Raw genomic sequence first — 15,807 nt, forward strand, 5'->3', positions numbered from 1 at the left:
GCATTGACCTATCCCTTTTGTTTATGGCCATGGATTTGTCCGGGGCCACTCGAGTTTGAGGCTTCCTTTCGGAATTCGAGCTCGAGGGTCCGAACTTCTCGTCGCCTTGAGGAAGCCGTCTTATCCTCGGTCTGTGTTGAGAGCCCTCTTGGAAACTGAAGATTTTTGATAAGAATCTCCGTCGTCACTGAGATGAGATCCCCTGTATCTTTGACGTAATTTGTTTTTCATTTGTCGCTGGTGTAGTTCGTCGCTTTCCTTTTTAACTTCTCCCCTTTTTCTTTTTCTTTTCTCGAGTGAGGGTTTTCCCTCTGCTCTTAGCGGGGTTGCGGGAGCGCGGAGGGACCATCGAGAAGATTTTCTTTTTCTTATCTGGTCTTGAATGATCGGATCTTAGTTGGCGTCAGGACGAGGTTCTCCTCCTATTCCTGATGTAGTCGAGTTCAGCTCAGGTTAGGACGAGGTTCTCCTCCTATTCCTAACAGGACTGTGGGGGCACATATGGGCGTTGTAGGGCCTCTCCCCCCATCTGATCTAAAAGTAACCGGGCCTTCGACTTTGCTCATGTTAGGACGAGGTTCTCCTCCTGTCCCTAAGATGGCTGTGGGGGCACATATAGGCATTGCAGGGCCTCTCCCCCCATCCGATCTAAGGAGAATCGGGCCTTCGACTTTGCTCATGTTAGGGTGAGATTCTCCTCCTGTCCCTAACAGGGCTGTGGGGGCACATAAGGGCGTTGTAGGACCTCTCCCCCCATCCGGTCTAAGGAGAATCGGGCATTCGACTTTGCTCATGTTAGAGCGAGGTTCTCCTCCTGTCCCTAACAGGGCTGTGGGGGCGCATAAGGACGTTGTAGGGCCTCTCCCCCCATTCGATTTAAGGAGAATCGGGCCTTCGACTTTGCTCATGTTAGGGCGAGGTTCTCCTCCTGTCCCTAACATGACTATGGGGGCACATAAGGGCCGCTATATGGGCCTCTCCCCCCGTCCGGTCTTAAAATAATCGGACTTTCAACTTTGCTCATGTTAGGGTGAGGTTCTCCTCCTGTCCCTAACAGGGCTTTATTTTCGTTGTCTGAAAGGGTTATCCCCTGTCGTTACGAGTCCATGTCAAAAGAAAAAGATATGCAAATCTGAAAGGAATCTTGATTTAAAGCAAAGTCGTTAGTAATACATTTACAGATTTTTCAAATCCCATGGTCGTAGAAGGTCTGCTCCCTGTTGAGGCCCTCCAGAGATGGAGTTGATAATCCCAATTGGAGGCCGATCTCCGGGCTGCTCTTCCCTCCTCGGCGGCTCAGGTTGTGGCAGGGCCCTTGGCTGATGATCTCTACCCTCAGGTCGGCGTCGAATGAACCTGTCGAGCCGACCTCATCTGATGAGCTCCTCGATCTCGTCTCGGAGTTGAATGCATTCCTCTGTGTTGTGGCCGTGGTCACGATGGTAGAAACAGAACTTGTTAGGATTGCGCTTTCCGGGGTGTGTGCGCATCCTTTCTGGCCTTGGGAGCTGCTCTCTGACCTCCATCAGCACCTGGGTTTTCGATGCGTTGAGAGGGGCATAACTGCGAAATCTTCCTGGGGGAGAGCCCCGTTGAACCCTGCGATCCGGGCTTCTCTGCCTGCGTGCTCGGAGAGAAGTCTGGGCGCACTTGTGTCCGGGAGGAGTCTGAGAACATGGCCGGGCTTCACTCGGCCCTCTTTCAACTGCTGGCTTGCCGGAGTCGCCCACCTGTCGCTCCTTCGTGGCTTCCTCGTCCTTCAGTTTGAAGGCTTCCTCTGCTCGGGCATATCCTTCAGCCCGAGCCAACAGATCGGCAAAGTCTCTGGGATACTTCTTTTCCAGGGAGAAGAAGAGGTCATTCTTTTGAAGGCCGCTCTTTAAGGCGGCCATTGCAATCGATTGGTCCAGGTTCCGGACCTCCAGGGCGGCGGCGTTGAAGCGGTTGACGTAAGCTCGGATGGATTCTCCCTCCTTTTGCTTGATATTGATGAGAGACTCCGAACCTCACCGGGGATGCCGGCTGCTGACGAAATGAGCCACGAACTGGTGACTCATTTGGTCAAAGGAGAAGATTGTATCCGACTTCAATACCGAGTACCAATTCCTGACTGCTCCCTTCAAGGTAGACGGGAAAGCTTGACACAAGATGGCGTCGGTGCACCATGGAGCTTATCGCTGGGGAAGCCCGGGAGATGCGACAGGAGTTCATCCGTCGGGGGAACTTGAGAATATTGTGGAAGCTCGACCGTCGGAGAGGTTCGGAAAGATGTCGCCCAAGGTCGGACACCGGCAGAGTCCCGGGAGGGCCACTCCTGGTATGAACTTCGGCTGGGGGGTATTTTATATCCAACACCAGTCCCCCTACTTCCGAGTTCGAGTTTCGAATGAAGAAAGTATAGAAAAATTTTTACAGCCGAAGTTGTCCCCTTGAATTCTGCGCGCGACCGCCCTCAGATATCCTAGCATTTAATGCGCGTATGCCGGAGTCTTTTCAAATCGGGATGATCCGAAGAGACTTTTCAGAATTTCTGCTGGAGCGCAGTCCCAAGTGCCACGCTATAATGGCCCTGCCAGCAGTCAACCGTATGCCATGGTGAGTGGGACACGTGGCGGGCATCGATCGGCCTAGGGATATCCACCGTCATGACTGTGCCAGGCCCTGTTGCCTATTTAAACCCACTCCTTCCCTCTAGGGACTTCACTTCGCCTGAGAGTCCAGTCGGCGTTTTTCTTCCATCTGAGAGTTCTGCCACCCATCGGCGTCCTTTTCGACCCTAAGCATTCTTTGCGTCAATCCCCACCATCTCTGCCGTCTCCCCGCCTACGTCGGGCCAATCTAGGTTGGTCCGAAACTTCTCTTGTCATTGCTGTCGTTCCTTCCTCTTCTTGCTTTGTTTGTTCAACTTCCGAGGGTTTATTCGCAATCTTTCCCGACCTTTCAGGATTTCCTTCTTTCTTTTCTCTTGTTGCAGGCACGGACGTAGGAGTTGCCCGGGCGGCCCTCGCCGTCGACGTCCCTTAGAACGCCGAGCCTTCAGTCCTCCGAGCCCTTTCGAGGAGTTCTCCTACTGGGGCTTCTGCCCTGGAGGTCCGTCTCGAGGGGATGCTGTGGATCGAGAGGAGGAGGAGAAGGGAAACAGTAGCCCGCAAGTTCAGCGGCCGTCGAGCTGCCACTGAGGGCTCCCACAGCTTCGAAGGGGACTCGAGGGAAAATTTCTTTAACAACAGGGATTTAATAACGGAACTGGCCGGTGAGTGCGTCCCGCCCGAGAATTTTGAAGTAGTTGAACGGGGTGACACCGGTCAAGGGGGTAGAGTTGCCGTCATAAACTGTGGCGGGCTTCTTGACGTCGTCGGGGTCGAGGGACCAGAGACGATCGGCGCTGACGGCAGAACAGTAGAACTTATTGTGGGGGCGGTGGAAGTAGCGCATGCCGACCTCGTCGAAGTACCTAGGATGGTAATTGTCGGAGAGAACATGGTGGTGGTGCATGCCTCTGGTGTTACCGTGGCCTCCGGGATACTTCCAGTTCTTCTTGACGCAGGTCGTCGTTGCCGCCGCCATCACCACCACCGCCCCTTGAGTTCTATCCCCCCTTTTTTCCTTAGGGTTAGGGTTTCGGCAATGGGGCGGAACGAGACGGAGGGTGAGAGTCGACGGGTTCATCATGCGTACTGAAAAATACTGCTGAGAAAGATGAAACTGGAAGGAGAAGTCGAAAGCTTGAAGCGGTCTCTAATGTATTCTTTTCAGGTCTTGTAGTATTGTTCTTCTTTCCTTGGCCTTCAGGGCTTTGTAACATATATCTTGTTAATCAAAAATGAAAAAGAGATTTTTTGTTACCTTGTCTGCACTTTACGTCAAATTATCATCCGTCGAACTTTATTTATTTATTTATTTATTTTTTATCTCGTTCGATGTCGATGTTGTCTGAAGGTTCCTGGTCGTCACCGCGTTGGCTTGCTTTTCTTGTCATCTTTCTTTTCCGGCCTTAAGGGCTTTGTAATGCATACTTAGTTAATGAAATGAAAAGAAAATTTTCCATTACCTCTTCTACTCATGTGTTGAGTTGCCGTTTGTGAAATTTCTTTCAATTTTTGCCTTGCTCGATATCGATGTCATTCGAAGATACCCAATCGTCGTCGCATTGACCTATCCCTTTTGTTTATGACCACGGATTTGTCCGGGGCCACTCGAGTTTGAGGCTTCCTTTCGGAATTCGAGCTCGAGGGTCCGAACTTCTCGTCGCCTTGAGGAAGCCGTCTTATCCTCGGTCTGTGTTGAGAGCCCTCTTGGAAACTGAAGATTTTTGATAAGAATCTCCGTCGTCACTGAGATGAGATCCCCTGTATCTTTGACGTAATTTGTTTTTCATTTGTCGCTGGTGTAGTTCGTCGCTTTCCTTTTTAACTTCTCCCCTTTTTCTTTTTCTTTTCTCGAGTGAGGGTTTTCCCTCTGCTCTTAGCGGGGTTGCGGGAGCGCGGAGGGACCATCGAGAAGATTTTCTTTTTCTTATCTGGTCTTGAATGATCGGATCTTAGTTGGCGTCAGGACGAGGTTCTCCTCCTATTCCTGATGTAGTCGAGTTCAGCTCAGGTTAGGACGAGGTTCTCCTCCTATTCCTAACAGGACTGTGGGGGCACATATGGGCGTTGTAGGGCCTCTCCCCCCATCTGATCTAAAAGTAACCGGGCCTTCGACTTTGCTCATGTTAGGACGAGGTTCTCCTCCTGTCCCTAAGATGGCTGTGGGGGCACATATAGGCATTGCAGGGCCTCTCCCCCCATCCGATCTAAGGAGAATCGGGCCTTCGACTTTGCTCATGTTAGGGTGAGATTCTCCTCCTGTCCCTAACAGGGCTGTGGGGGCACATAAGGGCGTTGTAGGACCTCTCCCCCCATCCGGTCTAAGGAGAATCGGGCATTCGACTTTGCTCATGTTAGAGCGAGGTTCTCCTCCTGTCCCTAACAGGGCTGTGGGGGCGCATAAGGACGTTGTAGGGCCTCTCCCCCCATTCGATTTAAGGAGAATCGGGCCTTCGACTTTGCTCATGTTAGGGCGAGGTTCTCCTCCTGTCCCTAACATGACTATGGGGGCACATAAGGGCCGCTATATGGGCCTCTCCCCCCGTCCGGTCTTAAAATAATCGGACTTTCAACTTTGCTCATGTTAGGGTGAGGTTCTCCTCCTGTCCCTAACAGGGCTTTATTTTCGTTGTCTGAAAGGGTTATCCCCTGTCGTTACGAGTCCATGTCAAAAGAAAAAGATATGCAAATCTGAAAGGAATCTTGATTTAAAGCAAAGTCGTTAGTAATACATTTACAGATTTTTCAAATCCCATGGTCGTAGAAGGTCTGCTCCCTGTTGAGGCCCTCCAGAGATGGAGTTGATAATCCCAATTGGAGGCCGATCTCCGGGCTGCTCTTCCCTCCTCGGCGGCTCAGGTTGTGGCAGGGCCCTTGGCTGATGATCTCTACCCTCAGGTCGGCGTCGAATGAACCTGTCGAGCCGACCTCATCTGATGAGCTCCTCGATCTCGTCTCGGAGTTGAATGCATTCCTCTGTGTTGTGGCCGTGGTCACGATGGTAGAAACAGAACTTGTTAGGATTGCGCTTTCCGGGGTGTGTGCGCATCCTTTCTGGCCTTGGGAGCTGCTCTCTGACCTCCATCAGCACCTGGGTTTTCGATGCGTTGAGAGGGGCATAACTGCGAAATCTTCCTGGGGGAGAGCCCCGTTGAACCCTGCGATCCGGGCTTCTCTGCCTGCGTGCTCGGAGAGAAGTCTGGGCGCACTTGTGTCCGGGAGGAGTCTGAGAACATGGCCGGGCTTCACTCGGCCCTCTTTCAACTGCTGGCTTGCCGGAGTCGCCCACCTGTCGCTCCTTCGCGGCTTCCTCGTCCTTCAGTTTGAAGGCTTCCTCCGCTCGGGCATATCCTTCAGCCCGAGCCAACAGATCGGCAAAGTCTCTGGGATACTTCTTTTCCAGGGAGAAGAAGAGGTCATTCTTTTGAAGGCCGCTCTTTAAGGCGGCCATTGCAATCGATTGGTCCAGGTTCCGGACCTCCAGGGCGACGGCGTTGAAGCGGTTGACGTAAGCTCGGATGGATTCTCCCTCCTTTTGCTTGATATTGACGAGAGACTCCGAACCTCATCGGGGATGCCGGCTGCTGACGAAATGAGCCACGAACTGGTGACTCATTTGGTCAAAGGAGAAGATTGTATCCGACTTCAATACCGAGTACCAATTCCTGACTGCTCCCTTCAAGGTAGACGGGAAAGCTTGACACAAGATGGCGTCGGTGCACCATGGAGCAGCATCATGGTCCGAAAGGCCTCCAGGTGGTCAACTGGATCCGAGGTCCCGTCGTAGCTCTCGAATTGGGGGAGCTTGAAGTTCGGCGGGATTGGTTCCTGCATGATCATTTGAGAGAAAGGAGGGTCAGTGCAGATGTCCTCACCGTAAGCAGTGAGAGCGCGGCGGAGCTCTTCGATCCATCGGTTCATCTCTTGAAATCTCTGATCCAGGAGGTCCTCTTGATTGCGGGCCTCGAGGGTCTTCTGGTGGAGCGGAGGCAGGGACTCTCCGGGGGTTGAATCATGATCGGATGGAGGACTCTCCGCTTTCTGTTTTTCTTTTCTGGAAAAGACAGGGCGGCTGGCCCATGTGGCCCGCTCGGTCGTCGGATTCTGGAACTCCGGCGATGCTCTTTCCAGCCGCACCGATGCCGCGGCTGCTGCTGCATGGCCTGCACTGCTTCGGTGAGGCCTCTGACCTGTTGAACCAGCAGGTCAAACTGTTCCATGCCGACTGCCGTCGCCAGAGGAGGAGGAGCCAGAGAAATCGGAGATGAAGTCGGGGCTTGCGGAGCTCACTGAGATCTGGCCGCGGAGGCCGTTGACCGCTTGGTGGATGCCCTTCGGGGAGGCATCAGGTGGAGATCAGACAGGCAACCAGAGGAGGAGATGTCGGAGAAGATGATCGGAGATGGTCTCGTTGAGCGCTCCTTTAAGAATAAGGGTACTGCGAAGACACAGCCCCTTCCTCTAGCGCCAATCCTGTTGGTGCAAATCTGCCGGCATCGGAGAAGCTGGAGTTGAGGGAGTCGCGGTCGCCATCGGGACCTGCAAAGAAAGTCTAAACCGGAGGTGGGGGTGCTCCGGCAAGACCCTCCGACGCTCAAGTCAGTTCTCTGCCTCAACAAGAATGGAGTGCTCGAACGAAAATTTTAGCAGAGTTTTTAGATAGAGATTAGAGCTTAGAGAATAACATATCTAGAGGTCCCTTTTTATAGGCGGAGGGCGTAACAGATTGACAGTGACGTCTGTAACTGCCCGGTAGTGGTCCGTTAGGGGCTATGAGGAGTTTGTTACGGAGAGTAGTGGAGTGGAGTCGTGGCCATCGCCGTGGCCTACCACGTGGAGCCTGCTATGGAGAGTGGAGTGATGTCCGTTGTCGTGACTTGCCAGAGCATGATGGAGCCACGCGGGATCCGTTATAGAAAGTGGAGCAGAGTCGCGGCCATTACTGTGGCCTACCAGGGAGTTCAGGCCTGTCGGCCGAAGCTCGATTGGGGTGTCTGGTGGAGAGGGGTAGCTCTCCGTCTGAGAGGAGCTCGGATGTTGCTGGCGAGCTTTCTACCGTTGGATGCCTTGGGCGCTAGTACTGCAGGCGAAGGTCATCTGCTGTAGAAGCTTGGCCAGGGACTTTCTGGTTCCCGTAGAAGTCCGGATGGGGATCATTTGTTAAGGAAGCTCGGTCGAAGCCTGCCTGCAATAGAAGTCCGGAAGGAATTCGTTCACAAGGGAAGCTCGGGTGGAGGCTTACAGTAGAAATCCAGTGCGGACCGCTCGTAGTAAAAATTTGAAGTAGACCGCTTTAGTAGTAGCTCGGAGTAGATCGCTTGTAGCAGAAGCTCGGTGTAGATCGCTTGTGGTGGAGGCTCGGAGTCCGACCCTTGTAAGAATTCGGATGAGGTCTATCTGCAATGGGAGCTCAGGACTGAAGTCCGACTCCCGTAGGAGCTCGGACGAAGTCTGCCTGCAGTAGGAGTTCGGGGAAGGAGTCCGGCTCCCGTAGGAGCCCGGATGAAACCCAGAAGGCGGTCGACCGCCGTAGAAACTTGGATGGAGCCCGTCCGTCGTGGAGATCTGCTGTTGGGAAAGTTCGGCCACTGACGAACTGACGTAGTTCTGGAAGAAATTCGGATTGGAGTCGATCGAATCCTGTCGGAAAAGATCCGAAAGGGGTTCGGAGAACGGTTGACCCTTGCAGGAGATCGACCGATGGTAGAATCCAGAGAGCACTTGGAGCAGCCCGATGGACAACCGAAGAAGCTTATCGCTGGGGAAGCCCGGGAGATGCGGTGGGAGTTCGTCCGTCGGGAAAACTTGGGAATATTGCGGAAGCTCGACCGCCGGAGAGGTTCGAAAAGATGTCGCTCAAGGTCGAACGTCGGCAGAGTCCCGGGAGGACCACTCCTGATATGAATTTCGGCTGGGGGTATTTTATATCCAACAGTTTCTAAAAAAATTAGAAAATCTTGGCAAAATTCTGCCAAATTCATCTTAGGAACTTGAACCTTCCATGGTGGTGGCCGTGATCCAAGCTGAAGTTTAGAGCGATAGTCCTTGTAGGATGCTCTTAAGCCTCCATGAGTTACTTTCTTGAAGCTTTTGGCAAGCTTAAGGGTTTTTGAGTGGAACCCAATTGTATGCCGTGCTGCAGAACGTGAAGAGAGTGTGAAAGGGTTTCTTGGCAAAACTTGGTAAACGGGTACTGCACATGTAAGAGTCTACCGCTTGTTGTATCACCGAGACTAATTTGCTTGAAGCCATGCGCCAATATAGCCTTCAAGAAAGTGCTTGTGAGAATCCACGTGGGCATTTAGTCTCATGTGAGCTACCCGCAGACTTAGGACTTCTACTGCTGTTCAACCTCTTTGTCCCACTGTTAATATTCTTCATGAATTGGCTCTCCTATATGAGAGCCCCAGAATATGATCTATGTGAAAAAGCTCCTTATGAATCATATTTTTATTATTGTTATTATCCGCATCACTCTTTGCAGGAATATATTGCTGCTGCCCCATATATATCAAGGATATTTCTATAAACAAAGACAAGTTTGTTATTCACCCCTTCATTATATGGGTCATTATCCTATTCAGGGAATTTTGCTGGTCAACAAATTCCAAGAGGGTACGTGGTAGTCTATTACTTGTTATGAGATGGATTTTCTTTCTACCTGGGTTATGATAGTTGGTAGCTCTGCGCTCCAATATACCTCTCTACTCCAACAGTGCTCTCTGACGACCTCTCTAAAGGAGACCAGATCATTAATGATATTATTGGGTGTACTCAGGTTGGATTTTCTTCCAATTGCGTATTTGAATTTCTCTCTGGGAGATGAATGTACAGACATCTAAAAGATTGCCTTAAAGGATAGGGTTGGAGGACGTTGGCTACCAAATTGGCCTTCTCATATTGATCAATCTAAAGAAAAGTCATATCTTGCTGTATTACTATGTATGTTATCTTATGTGTCAGACTCCTCTTATAGGTAGCACCCCATTTTGTTCATGTTGTATCTGTTTTAAGTAATGCTGGAGCTCTCTCAGTATATTTTTATTTTATATTAATGAAGCTGCTCCTGCTGCTCTTACTTTTACCGAGTAATCCATGTATTATCTTTCGGCTACTTTTTTTTTTTTTTGCATAAAATTCTAGATTGTTATAAATGATATCAAATAAATCCAGTTCATGGCCCATATAAATTAAGAGTCATTGCAACATAAGCATTTTGATTGATTTATGATCTAATCTGAATTGATTTGAATCCTTAGTCTAGAAAGAACATCAGTACTTAAATGGAGAGAGTTTGTAAGGATCCATGTAGGTTTAGTCCTTCATTAGCAATGTACTTGATAGATCTTGAGTAGAGTCAAAGAATCCAAATAATATTCTTCCAACTAATCTACGGATGAGATCCTAAGTGATTATGATGTTGCTGGACAGCACCCCTCAAGCTTCATCCGCAGATTTTGAAGGAACAATATGCATGGTTTTCTTATTTGCATGATCGCATATTTTCAAGATTTCATTCCATGATATCAGCTCCAGCAGTCCTCACAGTCATTCCATTCTGATAGCTGCTATACAGTCAAATAATATTATGGTCATACATTAGAATTCTACATGTGGTAATACATATAAACTAAACTTCCGGACATCAGCTAATCCAAAATTATGGACTAAAAATTGTTGATCGAGTAGTAGATAGGTAGTACATTCATCAGTTTGGTTTTCTTTGTTACAGAGATTTGCAGGGAGAAAATGTAAATCCTTCAAACTTGGAGTTTAGCACGTGTTCATATGCTCTCTTTTTGAAATAAGCGTGGAAAATTAAGAGTCAAAACTATATCGTATGGGTGAGCTCCCACACCAATGACGAATGTTGCTCTTGTTAAAATAATGTGAGGCCGTGAAGAAGGAAAGCATTAAGACAACTAGAGTAACCTTTCTGATAATTAAATGCCACATCTTTGTAACTAAAAAAAATGCCACATATTGGAACTTGCTAGCAAGAAATCATCACAAGAAAATTTATTATATATATCGCAAACGAAAATATGACCAAGAAGGTTTTCTCCTTCAATATAATAATGGAGACTGTATTGTTCATTTGTTTGTTCCAATCCAAATCTCACATCAGCTAGAAACGTATTCGTGTACATTAAATCGGCTGAACATTCAATGGATGATCGTTGACGAACATCTCAATTATTTTAGTTTAGATAGCAACAGAGATTGGAACATTGAACAATCCAACAACATTAATGCATGAACTATATTATTTCAGTTATCTACATAGTTAATTTGTAGAAATCCATCTGCCAACGTAGTGCACACAACTTCAAGGATAAGATTGACCATAAAGAAATCGAAGTAGGACACGGTACGGCAGTGGATGGCAAATGAACAGTCGTCTATGGAATCAAGTAACTGCATATGATTTGTCTTGAAGCAGCCAGGCCTATCACTATCAGAAGCAAGAGACTGTTGATGGTGGTGGACTTCTCCCCCCCACCGAAGTCATGCAGCTGATTCATTGTTCATGATGTTGGATGATTAGATGCCAAAAGATCACAGCATTTTGATACCTACGTCACTTAGTTTTCTAGTCAATGTCATCTATTTGGTAAGTCCAAACCATAATAAAGCTGCAGACTTTTTGGATGAAAAATGAGAAGAAAATATGTCCATAGGGAGCGGCATGCAGCCTAATGTAGTTCGCCCGACATGTCCCATGCAAGGGTCAATCCAATGTTGCCATGACGAATTTTCGCATATAAACATTAGCACATTGACACAACAATACTCGTAGAAAATAAATCGCTAGATGTTCCATGTCACAGAAGGGATCGGTTTTAGCTAGGTGCTATATATGTGTTATTCTTGTCATCTCTGAGCAATTCCAAACACATAAAATGGATTTAAAAGAGAGAAAATCTCACCTACATATCTCACCATCAACCAATGCCCATGAATCAAGGTAACCGCTTGATTAAATTAAGGTGGAAAGCTGAGGAAATATCAAAAGAGACGGGGGTTCCTGGCGACCTCCGTCAGCTTACTTGTAATTATGATCAAGAAAACAAAATATCCAAGTGGACTGAAAATGAGACTAGCTATCATCGCAAGTATTAATTCTACTTTTTAGTCCTATAATATGATACTTGGAAACGATCAGAAGTATCTCAACCAATATACCAATTTTATAACTATTACTTTTTTCTTTTTTTCAAAAATTATAAAATTTATAGGATTACAGAAGTCTGGATTGTCGATGGGCCTGGGGATGTGTTAGCCAGATTGAGGGTTTGTTCTTTAGTTTGATGTGTTTCCAACTGGATAATACCTCCTAGAAAAGAGTATTTAGTTATTAGACACACACGCACATATTGATCTCATTATCTATACTCAGAATTGCATGACTTGATCTGGTGGGCTTGCTCGAGATAGTTATTGGACTGCATTCTGATGTTTATTTTCTTCTCACTGAATATTTGGAAGTTCTCTCTGCAATTGGATAGTTTTCTGTGCTAACAATGTACATGATCCTAGAAACTGTATATTGCAACAAAAGTTTTGCATTACTTAATCAGAATAATCCAACACTTGTTAGAGCTAGCATGAACTAAGATAAGAAATTTCATCATCAAGCGTATTGTCTTAAAGTAGGATTATTAGGAGGCATCATAATCATGATCAACAATATGATTTTTTTTTTTTTAAATAAATATTTGTCTCATGTGTATGTACAGAGTTTGGGACCAGAACAAGCCAGAAATCCGTAAATGCCATCAAAAGGTTAATGCATTCCATTTATGGAAGTTTTAGAACACTAACTGCTCTGTTATAATAATTATGACTTATGAATATTTAGATACATAAATCATGAATTTTCAAAATGGGTTTTAGGAGAGAAGAACTAAGAAGGGATTAAGTGCAAAGTGGTTCAGCATGTTTTGAATTATTTTATTGTCTAATGTAGCATGGCCCAACCATTGTTACTATTGAGTTATTGACTCCAGATCGTAGATATTTTGTACCATATATTTTCTAACTAAATAAGGGTTACGGTATTTTCTATTTAGTTAAAGATTTTAGATCTTATATTTTTCAATTAAATAAGAATTACCATATTTTTTATTTAATTGGAGATCTTATACTTCTATAAATAGGAGGATAAGGCTTTGGATTATGTGTGCATGATACGTATCGTATGTATAGGAGATTGTAAGAAAAGGACGGAAAGAGATTAAGATTTGAGAGTTTTTCTCTTTGTATTTTAATCTTGAAATAGGGCATCTTCGTTCCATCGCCTGTATATGTAGGCTTCGATCGAATCATGTAACTTTCTATGTTCTCTTTTTGTTTTTATTTTTATGTGCTATTTGCTTGATTTACTTGTTTCAAAAATCTCCAACAACTAGTATCAGGGCATCGTTGGATTTTTTTTTCTCTTCTTTTAGGACAAGATTGATCGAAGTTCATGCTCATAGTGGGCGATTTCTGGATGCATATAAGGGCTATCAGTATTGTTTCATGCATCTCAAGGTCTTAAATCAAAAAATTGATCAGACGGTTGCATTCTCAGCATCAAAAAAGGTGAGAGGTGAAATTTTATGTCAATCAAAAGTTGATAAGCCCTCTAATATATTGGTCAGAGTTTTACAATTTCAGTCAACATTTTCGACCACGTTATCAGTCTATCTTATCAGAACCTGCCACATATCATAGCAGATCTTTACCAGGATAGTGCACACCTTAGTGGCCACTTGTCAGCTACATCACTGCCACATATCTGCCACATCAGCCGTCAATCAGCATTGACCATATCAATATGTAGTCGGTCTCTACTGTCACATCAGCGCCGCATCATCAACTCTTTGACCAAAATTTGACCCATCGATTCACACATTTTTAGGTCAATTTTTTAAATTTTAATACTGGTTTCTAAGATTTTTGGACATGCTGAATCCATTTTTGAGATTATTTTTGCAAAATTCAGACTCTAAGACACTTTTATTTTAATTTCAAGATATCTGAAAAGTTTGAAATCGAGAAATTTGATAGATCTGATAACTTTAATTTCTAACAAATCAGGATAGAGGATATTTTGATTTCACTGGACTACCTGTTGTCGAAGGGGTATGGAGTATATGTGCGAGATAAAATCATGCACATTTGAAAGGGATCTTGTGAAGTTTGGAAAGCGAAGCTGTCACTTGACTCTAACCTATACAATCTGCAAGGAGCCACAGCTCGGAGGAATAAACATGGTGGAGGTAGGATTGTATATCTCAAAGAAAAAAATGATCCGCATCACATTATGATTGATTCCACCAGTATTTTTGTATAGCCATTCAACGGTTTTGGAAATTGTGGAGCTCTGCATGCTTCAAATTGAAGTCAAGGTAGAGATTATTGAGTTATTGACTATAATTCAAATGTCCAAGCCTTTTTTTTGTCAAGGTAGAAATTTTATACCATATATTTCCTAACTAAATAAGGATTATCATATTTTCTATTTAGTTAAAGATTTTATACCTTGTATTTTCTAACTAAATAAAAGTTACAGTATTTCCTATTTAGTTAGAGATCTTATACCTCTATAAATAGAAAGGTAAGGCTATGGATTTATGTGTACATGGTGCGCATGGTATGCACGAGAGATTGTGAGAAAAGGATGTAAAGAGATTAGGATTTGAAATTTTTTTTCTTTATATTTTAATCTTAAAATAATGCATCTCTATTTTATCATCCGTGGATGTAAGCATCGGCTAACTCACGTAAGTTTCTCTATATTTTTATTTTTATGTATCTATATACTTAATTTATTTGCCTCCAAAAATCTCCACCAGCTGCTACCTACTTCTCCATCCCACTATTTTAGTTTCTAATCCAAATGGGTTGGGCTACCCGTCCAGAAGCTCGTGAGATCTTAAATCAAAAACCTTGGGGCAATTGTGTATGTTTGCACATTTTTCTTATTTCGATTAAAATATCCATTTTAATTTAATTATTAAAGGGGATAAAAAAACGGAGCGCATGGATAAAGTGGATGGTATACATCAACAGTACAGCTAACAGAAAAAGGTTGAAGGTATAACAGACACCTATGCTTTCTCTTATACGTGTTTTACGTTGCCAACACTTTTTGCTATTTCTCATGTATTCGTTATGAATTTAGCTAGACTTGACAGGAACCATGCGAGGAGTTAAACAGTAAAATATGAAAAAATAAATCCTCAATATAAATTTATAAATAATTTAACCACGTTAATAGGATCATAACAGTCCAACAAATTATATGGTTGGAGTTTCCTTGTGTTTTTTGCTCCCTCTTAATTACATACGGTATAATTAGTTAGTTCTTTGCTCCTTTTTAATTAAATATGGTGCCGTCTCTGTGTTTACTTGGCTCATCGCTTTAGCTACAGATATGAAACATTTCTAGTAAATTAGGGCGACATACCGACAGAGCTATAGTGGCCAAGACTTCTTTTGGAATGCATTACAAATATAGTCTACCATAGCATACAACTAAATGGCCTCATCTTTGACCATTCAAGGATATTATAAAATATTTTACTGATTTATGTCAATTTATCACAAGTCCATCATTGGTTAAAATTTATCAAAGATATATATTTTTTATAAATATTTTTTTATTTCAAAAGAGAGATAAAAGAAGTGCAACTTTCTTTAGTAAATTGAATGGTTTAAATTAATTAGATATAGATATATTCGTAGAAAATCAAAAAATTAAATATCAAAAAATTAAACAAAAAAATCTATAAGAAAACTCATAATATATATCCCACATAATTTGGTACATAAGATGCTATTCAATCAATTGCACCGTTAACTTCTCTATAAATATATAAAATCTCAATTGAAATCAGGTTGCATATAAAATCATAATTAAAATCAATTGTACTATTAATTTCTCTATAAATAAAACTTCTAAAAAAATATATAATATTTTAAAATATAATATAATAATTTTTTAAAAAATAATTATATAAGAGATCACAATCATCTTTGTGTTCTCTAATATGCATCTATTATGCCTCGGTGTGGTAACCCATTCTACTGTGTATCATCATGTTGTAGCCTTGGTAGAGTTTAATGCCACTACCTTCCAGCTAAATTTGTTGTATTTATGTTTAGAAGTTCGATTTAAATCTATCCCACATTCAAAATTGATCGCAACCAAATCGTGCCTGTGGGACAC

The sequence above is a fragment of the Elaeis guineensis genome, chromosome 3 (assembly GCF_000442705.2).
Source record: "Elaeis guineensis isolate ETL-2024a chromosome 3, EG11, whole genome shotgun sequence".
Classification (NCBI taxonomy): domain Eukaryota; kingdom Viridiplantae; phylum Streptophyta; class Magnoliopsida; order Arecales; family Arecaceae; genus Elaeis; species Elaeis guineensis.